The sequence below is a fragment of the Phascolarctos cinereus genome, unplaced genomic scaffold, assembly GCF_003287225.1.
Source record: "Phascolarctos cinereus isolate Bilbo 61053 unplaced genomic scaffold, phaCin_HiC Scaffold_2;HRSCAF=192, whole genome shotgun sequence".
In the NCBI taxonomy this organism is placed as follows: domain Eukaryota; kingdom Metazoa; phylum Chordata; class Mammalia; order Diprotodontia; family Phascolarctidae; genus Phascolarctos; species Phascolarctos cinereus.
Genome location: NW_027555625.1, coordinates 29,643,524 through 29,652,397, shown reverse-complemented (window position 1 = coordinate 29,652,397; position 8,874 = coordinate 29,643,524). Strand labels below are relative to the sequence as shown.

The window sequence follows — 8,874 nt, the reverse complement described above, 5'->3', positions numbered from 1 at the left end:
CTGTTTGCATTGTCCCAAGCTTCAGGCTTTTTTTGTGCTGCTTTTTTTTTCCCAGAGGTAGATGCCTGGGTCTTAAAGTTTTTTGTGCTTCCAAGGAAATGTGATGCAGAGAGAGGTGTGGTTACTGCTCTCCTGGTCTGCACTATGATCTTTACTCAGGAATGGCTTCTGCTCTCATATAGCCATGACCACTCATGATCCTTGGAACTATGCCCAGGACCCCTCTTCTTCTGTATCCATTAGCATTCCTCTTATCCCTAGACTTGCAACCCAGAACTACTTATGGACAATAAAAATGCAAATTAATGCTAGCTACACACATTGTCAGCACAAGGTGCCTTGTAATCTCTGACCAGTTTTCCAAGCATGTTACCATCTCTGGGATCAAAGCTCCTGAAGCTGCCACTCTAGCCACTGTCTCCAAGGTTTATACCTATTGCTTTCTGCATTCTGGAGCAGCGCCCACCACAGTTTCACAGAATTCTTCTGTGAATTGTCAGTTGAAAATTTGTTTGAGGAGTTATTTTAAAGTTGTCTAGAGGGGCATATACTCTGCTATACTGACTTCTTTCCATATATATATTTTTAATTTGTAGAAAGCTTAATTAAATCTTCTCATTCCCTTATTTTGTTTTGTATTGTTTAAAATGCAAAGATCCCCCCTGAGTTATGTATTCAATGGATTTCCTTCAACTTCTTTAATAAATAGTCTTATTCCAATGTTGTTTGAATTCATTTTCGGCATGCTACGATTTGAATTAAATAAATACAAAGAAATTGATGCAATCTTTTTTTTCCCCTAACTTCATTGCAATAAATTATTTTTTTCTCTTTTAGGAAACTGAGGAATGTTTTCAGAGAATGGGAGAGGTGCTGAATTTCATGTAATTAAATCTATCATCAAATTGAATGTAGTATTATTTTCCGGAAAAGAATAAGTCATCACTATCTTTGAAGAAATAAGTTGAAAAATAGTGAGGAAAACAGCTCTTCATCTTTCTCTTGAACCTGCTACATTTAGACAAATCTGAGTCCTTCAGAGATCAAGAAAGAGACACAATGGCAGTTAATCAGCTAAACTTATGCCATTCTTGGAATGATGCCATTGTTTGAATATGACTTTTTTTTGGTTGCATTTGTTTGAAATAGAAGCTTATTTTTTCCCTTAAAAATCAATTTGGAAATTACACCCAGAAAAGCTGGTGGTGTGAGGTGAGAAAGCATAATGAGAAAAAATGAGAAACAAATGGGAGGAAGGGAGACCTGGTAAATAGCTCTTCATTAAGTCGATGTAATCATTCAATCATGGACTCATATTGCTAAAGAAATTTGGAAGTTGTCAAAACAAGCCTTCATATTGCAGAAATCCTTTCTGCAACAGCCTTGATAAGTAGTCCCCTCACCTATGGTATTAAGGTGTACTGATTTGGATTGAAAATATCCAAAGATAGAAAGGACATTCTGTCCCCTGGATCAGTTATTTATTTATTTTTTTTATAATGAGCTTGTACTTTTGTGAGTTCCATGGTATGGAAACTCCCTCCACTAATGCATATCAGCAAGTGGATTGTAATTTATTGTCTTAGAAAAATTCCTGGGGCACTGTGATATTAAGTGCTTAGTTTTGGGCAAAATATCTAGTAAATTTCAGGGGTAATATCTCATATCTTTCTGACTTTAAGGCTGGTGTTCTATTGAATTCCCCACACTATTTCTTAAGCATGGGTTAAGGCAGGTATAATATTTAGAATACAGAAAATGAAACATTTATGTTCAAAGAATTTGGCCTAAGGTGTTTCCATTCCCCTAAATGGATAATTTTTTAAAAATAAATATCTCTTAACTTTCATTTCCTCTTTTATCTCTTCCTCCATACCCTAACTCCAAGTAAACTAATGGTTCTCTATTCTGTGCCCTCACCATGTATTACTTCCATTTTAGTAACTCACTTGGGTCTCCTCTCCTCAAGTAGCAGCCATTGTTCAATATCTTTTTACCTTCTGATACACCTAACAATCAGAAGTTTTTCTTTAATCCCACAAGACATCAATCTAATCTGAGAAATGAGTCAATATTAGAATCTTCAGTATTTACTATTGACTTAATGAGTCTTTTCTAAGTACAATGCTTTATTGAATAAACCCTAAGAATAAAGTCTGATGCTAACAATTTCAGGCATTGATAAGAGATGGTAAATTTTATGTCCTGTTGAAATTAGATCTCACAGAAAGCTGTTTTCAAAACATTGCTAACTATACCTAACTGAATATACCAAAAACTAGCCATTGCTTCACATCTCATCCAACTAACCATCACTGCTATATTCTTGCCATTTGACATACATACACTTTCTTCCCTTCTGATCCTATTCCTTATTTTGCATTTCTTGCTCTGAGAACAGTAAACAAATTAATAAAGTTATTGTAAGGGTCAATCCACTCTCACCATGATTGTACTCAGCATTTTTTTGACTCACCAGACCAACAGACCAAAACTTACTCCCCTAGTAGCCACCAATATATATTTTTTATTCTAAACCATAAATCTATGAATACTGAATGCATTTATAGCTCTTTATTTATGTACTCCTTCCGGATTCGCAGTGCAGTACTCCTCAACTAGTGCGCACAGAACAAATATTTATTTTTAAGAAACAAAGCTTTTTATTTTAGAAAATCTGGGTAAGTACAATAGCCTTAAAATAATTAACAAAATAAAACAAGCTACCAGGAGCTAACTACTAAGATACTGGGTTATGGTGGCAGTGGTAGGAAGGTAGCAGTAGAAGTTGTCACAGGTCTGCAAAAGCCTCTTTGTACTGGTCTAAGCATTGTGCCAGAGTTCAGACCTTGGTATTGAGTTTCAAGATCAGCTCCATGTCTCAGTCTGGATTCATGGTGTAGAAGCTGAACATGTTAGCCAGGTACTGTGCCACAGCAAAGCCAACATTCTCATAATCTTCAAGGGAGGTGTTGGCATCATGCACAGTCTTTCCACTGTATTTAGAGAGAAGGGAGGCATACTTTGTTGGCCATGTGCTTGCACATGCTAAGCCCAGTGTTTTGATCCACATATTATTTTGGCAGCTTCAGCAGACTGAGCACCACATGACCCAGGTTGGCCACTGGCATTCCATCCCTCATGACAACGCCCATGGGCAAATAAGCTCTTCCATTAGGGGCTTTCTGGGGTAGGAAGTAGGTGAGATTTTCAAAGTAGCAGGGCAGCTGGACTCTGATCATAGCTACACCAAAATTCAAGAAGTATTCCTTAACCTCCCCTTTGCTATCAAAGTGCCTGAGTATCAGATGGCCAACTGTAAGCTTCTTCACATTCTGCAGTCCATTGTAGACTATGTAACTGAAGGCTAGGCATTTGGACAGATCAACCAGGAGTTTACCCTGCATAATCTCCTACTCCTGGTTGAAATTTTCCCAGTAGTTGGTCACAATGAAAGCTGCACAGGCCCCTGAAGGGGCAGGCTCTTCTCATCACCTTGATCTCCTTGTACCATCTCTGTGCCTCGATTTCTTGGATGTTCTGCTAGAGATTTAGAGTCACCACACAAACTCTAAATGTCCCATCTTCCAGGAGAGTCTTGGCAACTGAACCACCTTGGGCAACTGTTGCTCTGAAGACCACTACCAGTTTCTTGTCAGCCATGAAGAGTTACACAGCAGGAACAAACAGGAGCTCAACTTAGGAAGGTCTCTTCTTCCATTCTCCCAGTGAAAAACAACAAATCCTTTTTTTAATCATGACTTTGTCTACACACAAAAGGATGTATGAACACAGATATAGAAGCATTCATCAAGAGATAGCAAGTTAACGAGGGTTTGAGGGGTACTTATTTTCATCCAGGACCTGTCTCAAGTCTCTCCCCACTCAATTTCATTTTTCTCTTAGTTGTCAATTTGATCTTCATGATTGCCACTTAAATCAAATATAAAACATTCTGCTTGATTTAAATCCCTCTATAATATTATTATTTCCTAATTTCCAGTCTTCTTACAACATACACAGACAACATTCCCATGCACTATGTGATCCAGCAACACAGGGATCCTCGTTATATTTCATACACAACACACTTGAAAATTTTCCTTTTGACCTCTCATGCCTAGACCTCTCTTCTTCATTACTTCTGTCTCATGGCTTCCCTGTCTTTCTTTAAGGATCATCTAAAATCCCACCTTTTTCAATAAGTTTTGCCTTGTAGTCCTTAATGTCAGTGTCTTGCTACTGTTAATTATCTCCAATTTATCCTGTAGTTATTTTGTTTGTAAATGGCTATTTCATGCTGTTTCCCTGATTAGAATATAAGCTCCTTAACAGCAGGTACTTTCTTCTTCTTCTCTTCTTCTTCTTCTTTTTTTTGGCATCTCTATCACTTAACACACTTTCCATCACGTAGTGTGTATTTAACGACTGATGTCTCCTGTAAATTTAACAGACATGCCTTAATCCAAAGCATTGATTAAAATAAAACAAAACAAAACTTGTGTATAGAATAGAGGCATGACATGATGGAAATAACTCCTAATTAACAGTCACAGGTGTTAGGTTTTTAATCCTAGGTTTTGTTCTTATTACTTAGATAACTTTGACCATATACCATTTCTTTGGTTGTCAGATTCCTTTTTCATGCCATCCAATATCCAAACATGGACACCTAGGTAACTCCACTGGAGATTTCCATAGTAATGTATCTCAACCTACTAATACATAAAAATTGCACTGATTCTTCTCCCACTTAATCATATTTTAATTCAACCAACATTGATCTTCCCATACCACAAGTATATTGTGACAGAATTCTTGTGGATATCCCCCCACCTACCCAATGTCTTGTTGAAACCTGTGTCAATTTTTAATGGGTTCCATACCATTGTGCTATGTATTGACTTTCACAATTCTCTATTTACAGATTCCTTCAACATACCTTATTTGTTCATCTTCTATATTACTCTTTTACCCATATCCTCCAGAAATTGGGACTTCCAACTTGTACAACATAGCAAACGTGACAGTTCTACGTTTGCAAGCCATCACTCAATGTGTTTTTTTCAATATCTCTAATTCCCTCTGCAGCTAGGTTCCATATCTTCTTCTTCTTCTTCTTCTTCTTCTTCTTCTTCTTCTTCTTCTTCTTCTTCTTCTTCTTCTTCTTCTTCTTCTTCTTCTTCTTCTTCTTCTTCTTCCTGGGTTTCCTGACCTCAAGCCTCGATTTTCCCATGAATTTATCTCAAATACTTATGTCTAAAGTCTTCTTGTCACAAATAAACAACTTCCTGAAATTCCATCAATTTTGTGTTTCTTGAATTTCTGTTAATTTCCTGTTTATTCCATACTAAAGTATAGACTTACAAGGTATTGTATTCAAGTTTGGAACTTTGTGAATACCACTTATGCCCTGTCCTACATTTTGCCCCATGGAGAGATCTTACTTAGAAAGAAATGTTGAACTCATGACTCCACACATCTGCCAATAATATTGCCATTCCCTTGCCTTAAACCCATCTTTATACCTTGCAGTATGACTGCCTTTGCCTCTACTGCATGTCTATTTGATTTTTGTTCCCTTACTTTTATATTATTGATCCATTCTATCATAGCAAGAATTGATTATGACATCAACAGGCTTATGTACCTGAAAAAAATAAAACTACAATCTCACAGGATAAAAGTGAATATTTAATGAAATAGAGGACTTTCAAGAATTTCTGATGAAAAGACTGGCAGTGTGTAGAAATATTGAAATATAAATATGAGAGAAATAAGAAAAAGAAAAAAGTTAAGTATAAATGAACAAATCAAAAATTTTGCATAATGATGAATTTCTGCATTCTAAAAGGGAAGACAAGTATAATCATCTGGTGTGAATTGTAATGTCATCAAAAGTCAGAGAGGGAGTCAAGTAGGGTGGAAATCCCGGAATGTAATTTTTTTTAATGTTTTGATGCTACTAAAATTATTACAAGAAAAGATAGACTTGGGAAAATAAATAAACTGAGGAGAAGTCTATACAATTTAGTTATGGGTAGGCAAAGCTGGCATAACTTGAGCCTAATTTTAATCTGATTGAGTTAAGTAAACAGAATCAGAAGAATAACTTATAATACAACAATATTTTAAAGATAAAAGAAATTGATTTACTTAAGAATTATTATTACCTTAATAATCAACCATGATTCCTGTGGACAAATGATTTTAGATACTCAAACTTTTTTGATAGGAGATGATGAACTAGTTATGCAGAGTAAGAAATGCATTTTTGACATGAAAATATGGGAAATAGTTTTACTTGACTACATTTGTTGTAGTACAGTTTTGAGTTTTTTTTACTTCTTATTCCTTCCTCATACACATTCAGGACTAGAAGTAGGGACAGAGTGTAAATACATTGTAATTGAAATTATACACACACACACAGACATATATGTATATGTATTATATATATAAACATATATTTACTTACATCTCTATATATGCATACATGTTTGTGCATGTGCATATGTTTAAACACAAAGTTTTTCCAGATATGATCTATGATGAACTCAGAGATATTTGTTTATATTGTACAGGTTTCTAGGTATCATAGTAAATAAGTATCTGGATTTGGACTCAGGAAACGAGTTCAAATACTTTCTCAGGGACTTACTACCTATGTGACCTTGAGCAAGCTATAAACTTTCTCTAAATCTTAGTTTTCTTGTCCATAAAATAAGAATTCCAATAATACGGCACCTTTCCCTTGGGGTAATTGTCAAGATGAGATACAATGCATAAATAACTTTAGATAACTTACAAAATTATAAAGGTGTTAGCTATTACCATTTTCATCACATGTCAGGTTTAAAAAAAAGAAATGAAACTTATTTGTGGGCACAGTTTATTTTGTGTTCGGTATCCTAGGAATGAAAAGCCAAAACCAAACCCTAAATTTACATACATTTTCATGTGCTAATAACCTTACTCAAAGAATTCCCTTGTTATGTAAAGATAATGAAAATAGAAATAACATGAATGGAAGAGATTGCCATCTTTTACATCATTTATAAATAGGGGCTCACATACACAAACACACACACAAACACCATACGCTACTTACCAGCTAGGACTCATGCATATGAATCTTATTACCATGAAAATAATCTTAAAATACTTTATTAGTCATGCTTATGACTTTCATTTGGTAGCAGAATGGAAACAATTCAACGATCTGTGCATTTTTACCTGGAAGAAAGAGAAAGATAAAGCAAGCTATTTACAAAAACATTTTGCAGAAAACTAGATCTAGATACAAACTTTCTTCCCTTTTCTTTCACAATGTTGGCCTATTTCTCCCCGATGGTTCTTTGTCATCTTCTTTGTATCACGTTGTTATAGTGAAGTTTTGCCCCATAATTTGATCATTACTCTTTCCCCCTTACATTGTCATATGAAGGATTAATATGCTCTCAAAACTTCACCATTTTATCTTATTGCACACTACTGACTTATTTTCTTATTAAACTACATTTTTAAAAAATAATTCCTATTGCTTTAGTTTTTCTTTTTACTTTATAAGGACTTAAAAAAAATAAATCATTCAACAACTAGATGGTACAGTGGATAGAGCTCTGGCCTTGTAGTGAGAAGGACCTGAGTTGAAATCTGGCCTCTGACAATTCCTAGCTGTGTGACCCTGAGCAAGTCACTTAATCCCAATGGCTTCATAAAAAAAAAAATCATTTGGATCACCTAAGCAGATACCTTGATACCTTTTTTTTAAAGAAAGAATAACCATCAATCTATCAAACAGTATTTGTTTGAATAAGTATATGAATGAGCAAGTATTTTGAAGAACTAGAGTTGATTTTTGTAGGAAGGGTGTTCAGACTATCTCAAGAAATATAATCTTATACAATGGTCATCTAGAAAAGTGAAGACCAATTCAGAATCCAAGTTATTAGAAAATCTTTTGGAAGAAGAATAGGAAGAAACATGAGCTAGCTGACTGTGTCCTAGCAAAATGCTGAAGAGGAAATGTTTAATGCTAGGGAGGTCCTCAGATTAAATCTTAGTCTTGGTCTTTCTCTTATGTCCCCTTTTCTGGAGGAGGAGCTTGAAGTATTAAAAAGATCTAGAAGATTTCTTATCTTCCTATTAGAGTCTTAATACTATTTGCCATATAGTTGGCGACTAGTGGAATGGTCTACATCAAGAGCCAAGATTGACTGGTTGTGATGAATATTGTGGAACCAAGATTCACAGCTTCCCAACAAGCTCATAAAGGAAAATGTAATTTGCAGAATGTGCAATGCTTGAGTGGCCAACAAAGGAAAGAAAAGCTCTTCCAAAAACCAGTGGGTTTGGTTACCTTTTTTTTATATGTGGTCTCCAAGCTTGAGTACCCTGGACTCATACTTCCTTGTGGGAGAATCAGGGCCTTATGCTTTGTAGTATTTGTTATTACTCTGCTATCTTAGTAAATATCCCTGTCTAAAAGCTAATTTTAATAAAGGGATCTGGGTTGCTCAGTGGATAGCACACTGGACCTAGAATCAGGAAAATTTGTTCCTGAGTTCAAATCTAGCCTCAGATATTTATTAGCTGTGTGGCTAATTCTCTTTGACTTAGTTTCCTCATCTGTAACAGAAGTTGGAGAAGGAAATAGCAAACTACTCCAGTTCCTTTACCAACGAATCCTTGACATGGCATCATGGAGAGTTGGATATGACTGAAAGATAACTAAATAACAAAAACTAATTAAATCTGGCTGATTAATAATTTATAACAATCCCAAATCATCATCACGAAGAATACTAGTAATATCTTGTGACATATGTAAAAGTATAAAGGAAAGCTTAAACCATGAGGGCTAGGCCTACT

At 35.3% G+C, this 8,874-nt stretch overlaps 1 pseudogene; it reads right to left on the bottom strand.

Moving 5' to 3' along the window:
* Positions 1-2,791: 2,791 nt before the first annotated feature.
* On the bottom strand, positions 2,792-3,663 carry LOC110196284 (nmrA-like family domain-containing protein 1 pseudogene; annotated as a pseudogene).
* Positions 3,664-8,874: the final 5,211 nt, after the last annotated feature.